We start from the raw sequence: 6,000 nt of genomic DNA, 5'->3' as shown, positions 1-6,000 counted from the left end.
CAAAATGTCCGCCAGAAAAAAAAAAACAGAAACCAGAAGACCAAAAGTATGATTTCTTCAGTTCAAAATATGTAAGCTATGATTTGTCTAACTGGTGATTTTAGAGCAGCAATTAATTTGCTGCTATGACAACCACGGTGGCCATCTTGAAATGTTCAAAAATAATCTGTAAACATGATTTCTACAGGTCCAGATGTATTCCCAATGTATTCCTCAGGGATAAATACATTTATTTTTATGACCATTTTGAAAATTGGCGTCCATCTTGAATTTCCCTCAGCGGCTAAGGTTTTTTGTTCTTCTTCTGCTGCAGGTCCTCCCAGGGTGGCGGGGAAGGTGGCCCATCGTCAGAGCGTCCGTCTCGGTCGCACCGCCAAGCTGGCGTGCCCCGTGGAGGGCGACCCGCCGCCGCTCATGATGTGGACCAAAGACGGCCGACACATCCACAGCGGCTGGACCCGGTTCCGCGTGCTGCAGCACAGCCTGCGCATCAAGGAAGTGGAGACGGAGGACGCCGGCACCTACGTCTGCAAGGCCACCAACGGCTTTGGCAGCGTCAACATCAACTACACACTGATTGTCATCGGTGAGCGCAAAGCCAATCATGATTTCAGATGAAACGGAGAAGCTGGTTTATGTTTTTATCGAAAAATCGCTGAGATTGTTGAGATGTTTTAATCATTTTATTGTTGAGTAGCGCAGCTCGTCCTTTTGTTTTAGCTTTTCTTTTAAATGTATCTTTCTTGCCTCACATTTACTGAATCCTGCAGAATTTGGTCTGTTGTTTTCTGGGTGTGAGCACCAATATCTCTGACTCACAGCATGATGCTGCCACCACCATGCTGTACACTGAGGTCTGAAAGCCTCACAGCGACTCCAAACAGCTCAGCGATCTTGAAAACAAAACCTCAGATCTTTTCATACCAAGTCTGACTTATGATTTTAATCTATTTTTTCTTGCTCTTGCTTTCTTCTTTAAAAATTAAATTACAAATGCCAAAAATATTGTCCAAAGAGAGGATTTTATTTCTATCATCCTGCCTTTGCATTTTGTGACTGAGGCTTTGCGAATTTATATTTAAACTGGCAGAATAAAAAAAATAAAATATTTCTGGTAAAAAAAAATTTACCAGAAAAAAATTTATTTTAATGAGAAAAGTTTTCAGAATCTGATGTAACTTCATGCTGACGTTAAAAGATGAAACATTTATATGAAATATTAAAGCCGAGACCAAAGCATAACTTCAAAAGTTGCTCAACATTTCTCATTTTAAGTTGTTGGAGTTCTAATAAAATTACATCTTTATTCCTGCATCATTTCGACCATCAGAGTAAAAATAATTTCTGAAGGTTTTTATCATCCAGAAAAATAATAAATCATACTAATGAAATGATTTTTATTTTAATTGATCATAATTAATTGATTATTAAAACTGTGAAGACGCTAAGCTAACAGTGTAAAGAGGCTAAGCTAACGTTGTAAAGACGCTAAGCTAACAGTGTAAAGACGCTAAGCTAACAGTGTAAAGAGGTTAAGCTAACGCTGTAAAGATGCTAAGCTAACAGTGTAAAGACGCTAAGCTAACAGTGTAAAGACGCTAAGCTAACAGTGTAAAGACGCTAAGCTAATGCTGTAAGGAAGCTAAGCTAATGCTGTAAAGAGGCTAAGCTGACCCTGTAAAGACTCTAAACTAATACTGTAAAAAGGCTAAGCTAACGCTATAACGAAGCTAAGCTAACACAATTTGGGGGCTGTTGCATGTTTTGGCTAACAGCTTGGACCCGTCCCTGTAGTTCTGTGGAGTTCTAGTCCGGCCCGTTGCCGTGTCGACAGCTCCGGCACAGGTGTGTTTTCTTTTCTGTCGCTGCCTTAAATAGCCGCTTTCCTCAACACGTCCATGTAAACAACATACCTGCAGAAGGACATTGTGTCATGGACCGCTGCAGTGTGTGTGTGTGTGTGTGTGTGTGTGTGTGTGTGTGTGTGTGTGTGTGTGTGTGTGTGTGTGTGTGTGTGTGTGTGTGTGTGTGTGTGTGTGTGTGTCAGGTTTCAGCCAGCAGAGAGATTAGAGCTGCGAAGCGTCCCCCAGAATCAGAGCGAGGCATCTCCGGCGGTGCTTCAAACACAGCAGGAAAACGCTGCGGCAGGAAGACGTTCGGCCGCCGTTCCTCTGTTCTCCAGGCTTTATTTGACCCGACGGCGGTGTGATGAGCTTTGTGTTTCAGAGTGAGACAGAATGATTGAGGTGATGTAGATGTAAACGTTTGGAGCAGAGAGCGGTGAGGTGGCGCGGCGCCAGCAGATGATCTGCTTTCATGCAGGGCAGTAATCAGAATCTGTATGTGATTCAAAGCTTCATCGGCGCTGAACTGAACTTCAAAGCCACACGGGGGGGAACAGCTGCCGCTGAGGTCATCCAGGCAACTGCCACCCCCCCACAGCCTCCTTCGTGTCCCTTTCATTCACACACACACACACACACACACACCCACACACACACACACACACACACCCACACACACACACACACCCTGCTGGTGTCGGTGGGTGGAGCCTGAGACAAGCAGCAGGTTTAATTAAACAACAGAAACAACAATCTGTCTCCTGTTGGACACAAACAGCCGCAGAGTTGAAGACGCGACTGAGTTTTCATCATCTGTCATTTTGACCAACATGGCCGAAAAAATCCAAACGACTTTAGACCATCAGTCAATAAAGGGTCAGTACCTCATAAAAAATCTGGTTATAAGTTATTCCCAAACCTGCAGCGTTACTTTGACTTTTGTCATGTTTGAGAAATCCTTCAGTCTCCATGACAACCATCCAGGTGCTGAACGCCTGGGCGGACTTAGCCCCGCCTTCAGTTGCAGCTCCTCCCCCCACTCAGCTCCTTCAGACTAGCCAGCAGCAATTAGCAAACAGCTGCTGAGCTCATTGTAGGAGCTGCTGCTCAGAGCATTAAAATGTTAAAGGGTTAACAGAGGAGCCATGTTGGATGACTTCCTGGAGGCGGAGCTTCAGAAAGAGCAGGAGCTTTTAAAGTGACAGAGGAACAAAACAGGACTGTGTTATAAAATGACTACGCCCGGAAAACACAGAACGCTCCCCCTTTAAAATAATAATGTAGACATTTTCAGTTTCAGTTCAGTTGAACTACTTCCTGTGGCAACGACATAAAACCTGAGACCTGAATGATTCTCCTTCCTGAGATTTAATGAATCGATGACCCACTGCAGTTAAACACATCTGCAGATAAAAGTTTTAGTCCAAATTATTGACCGTTGACATTTGTCTTCTGTTCCCAACCTATAAGAAAGCAAGGTGCATTCTGGGAAAAAGAGACATGACAGTAGAGAGGAGGAAAGGCTGTTGATGAAGGATGGATAAACATCCGGATGGATGCAGTTGCACTTCCTCCTCCTGCGCCCGCCTGCTGTGCTGCGCTGTCCCCTGTTGGTCCTGAAACGTTGGGCTCTCCGTTCCTGACCCGACCGTATCCAGAAACCGTCCTCCTTGTTTTAATTTGTTTGAATGTTTCAGAGTTTCCTGTTTTTCCCAGACGTTTCGCCGTTCCTCTGCTAACGTTGTGTGATTACAGGTTGGCTGAGCTATCCAACTCTTTCCGCTGTTTGTGAGGCGCCTCACTTTGAGCACCTTTCCTCCAGAGTGAAGGAAATTTGCTGTAAGTAGCAAATTTCCTTCTTGGAGCTGGTTGCAGGCCTAAAGATGCAGCTTTATGAGTGATTTCTCCCTTAATGTGGAACATTTGGGTTGGAAAATTAAAAGGGAAACATGCTAGCAATCTGGAGGCCCAGTGAGGATCCAATATGGCCGCCGTTCCCATAAAACATCTCCAACATTAATCAGAACAACAGCTGTTGAAAATTAAAAATCTACTCTTATTTGCTTTTATTGGTCATACTGGTTAATCTGGTTATAAACCACAACAATCATCAATCCCAGTCGCTTCACGAAACTAAAAGCTAAACATGGTTAAAACGTCTCAAATCTGTATTTATAACTTTAAATGATCATTTAATTCTTTATGACACAGACTCAATTTCACTAACTCTGTTTCAGAGTACTTGGGGCAGTTAATGTGCACCGGGTCACCACTCCAAAAGCAGGAAGAGTACAACAGCGCAGGGCATTCTGGGTAAATTCAACAAAAACACACTGGCATTAGCAGGGGAAATTAGCTTTTTGCCAAAAACTAAAGAGAAATCCTCCAACTCTAAACTCTGACGCCTCCATCTTGTTTCATCTGGTGAAGCAGGAAGTTGCTCTCAGCGTCTTCAGAGGTTTTTGTCGTTTCCTGCAGTGGTTGTTGGTGCAGCGCCCCCACAGGCCAGGAGGGGAACAGGCTGGTTTGACTCGGAGCCACAGCAGCTGAAGGTGGAGCAGATGTTCTGGATCCAGTAGAACTGGATCATCAGATGAAGAAACACTTTAAGTTACTCACTCAATTAGTGAGAAATTTACTCACTGATTGAGAGCAAAACGATCCGATTCCAGGAACAAACCAATTTATTTGTTTTTTAAATTGACCTATGCTGGTATGTGTTGAAAATTCACCAATTTTGTCATTTTTCTATAGAGAATATCTGAAATATTTGAAAGAAATGCAGCTTTGGAAGAAGAGGTGTCAAATGGCAATGCTAGGTAGCATGCTATTGGCTAGCGTTTGCAAAGCAGCCAATCCAGGAGCAGCAATCATTTCTCTTTGAGCTGAACAAAAACTGAATTATGTGTTTTGTACCTGAGTGAGTCCAGGATCTACAGATTAAAAGTGATATTTAAATCATGCTAACACCCGGAAGTCACACAGCTCAGGTTAGCATGCTGTTCGCATAACGTTCTGTGCTCGCTAAATAATTAGCTTTGCTTTTGTTTTAGAGCTGGTGGGAAGCAGACCATGCGCTTCTTTATGCCAGTTTTCTTCTGCATGTGTGGAGCTGCAGCTGTCTTCCTGCCAGATCAGGTTGCGCGTCGCCGCCGCGCGGCCGCACTGCACCGCACCGCCGCGCGTCAGGCCTGCGCTGCCATCCTGGTTCCTCCACTGCTCTGCAGGCTTTAATTGAGATGTTCACCTTAACTGGGAGGATGTGGAGGTGGCGTAGGGTTTTAGCTCTCTCTCACACACACACACACACACACACACACACACACACACACACACACACACACACACACACACACACACACACACACACACACATAGCATGAATCTCGAATAAGCCGCTGTCACTCAGCCTCTCATGCGAGCGCCGGCCGCCTGCTCAGGTTTCGCTCTGCAGCGTCTCGCTAATTGTAGAAAAATGCGTGCAGAGAACCTGGAGGTCAGAATCATTTTATAATTATTTACACATTATGAAAGTTTTATTCCAATGCAAATAAAGAAAGTTGCTCTTTAACCAAGTGCATTAACATCATTTTAGGGCGATTTGTAATTTAGAAGCAGAAGGAAAGAAAAACTGGTTCGAGTTTTGGAGGAACCAAAACAATAATCCATCCATTTCTAGCTATTTTATTTCTCTATTGTATTTAGTTTAATTGGATTAAATAAAAACAAAGCTGTTGACGTGTGAGCAGAGCATTATAAGCACTCAGTCGTAAAAAACAAACAGTTCCCACTAAATGACTCGTTCAAAGGAATCAAATCTCTTGTAAACGACGATCCTGTTTTCTTTCCACCGGTTCTTCGGTTTTTCCCGGCTTTAACCCACTTATCCATTATTATTTTTAAACACAATCGTTTGGTAAGTTAACTAAACTCATCAAACTGTTAGCTCATGTTTCGGCAAATTAACTGTTGCTTCCAGGCGGTACCTTGTGGGCCAGTAGGGGCGCCTGACCACAGCCTGATTGGTACCGGGTCTGAAGTTCAGTTCTCTGATTCTGGGACAAATGTTTTTGCTCAAAGGTTGGAAAGGACTTTAGTGAGAAACATTTTGCTAATTTTACAACTTTATTCTTGTAATGAAGCCAAAATTCTTAAA

At 43.5% G+C, this 6,000-nt stretch overlaps 1 pseudogene; it reads left to right on the top strand.

Moving 5' to 3' along the window:
• LOC129354359 (fibroblast growth factor receptor-like 1) overlaps positions 1-6,000 on the top strand; it is a 48,828-nt pseudogene that overhangs the window by 15,436 nt on the left and 27,392 nt on the right.

This window comes from Poeciliopsis prolifica, unplaced genomic scaffold (assembly GCF_027474105.1).
Source record: "Poeciliopsis prolifica strain line A6 unplaced genomic scaffold, Auburn_PproV2 SCAFFOLD108, whole genome shotgun sequence".
In the NCBI taxonomy this organism is placed as follows: Eukaryota; Metazoa; Chordata; class Actinopteri; order Cyprinodontiformes; family Poeciliidae; genus Poeciliopsis; species Poeciliopsis prolifica.
The sequence above is the reverse complement of the archived record's forward strand: the minus strand, read 5'-3'. Positions and strand labels throughout refer to the sequence as shown.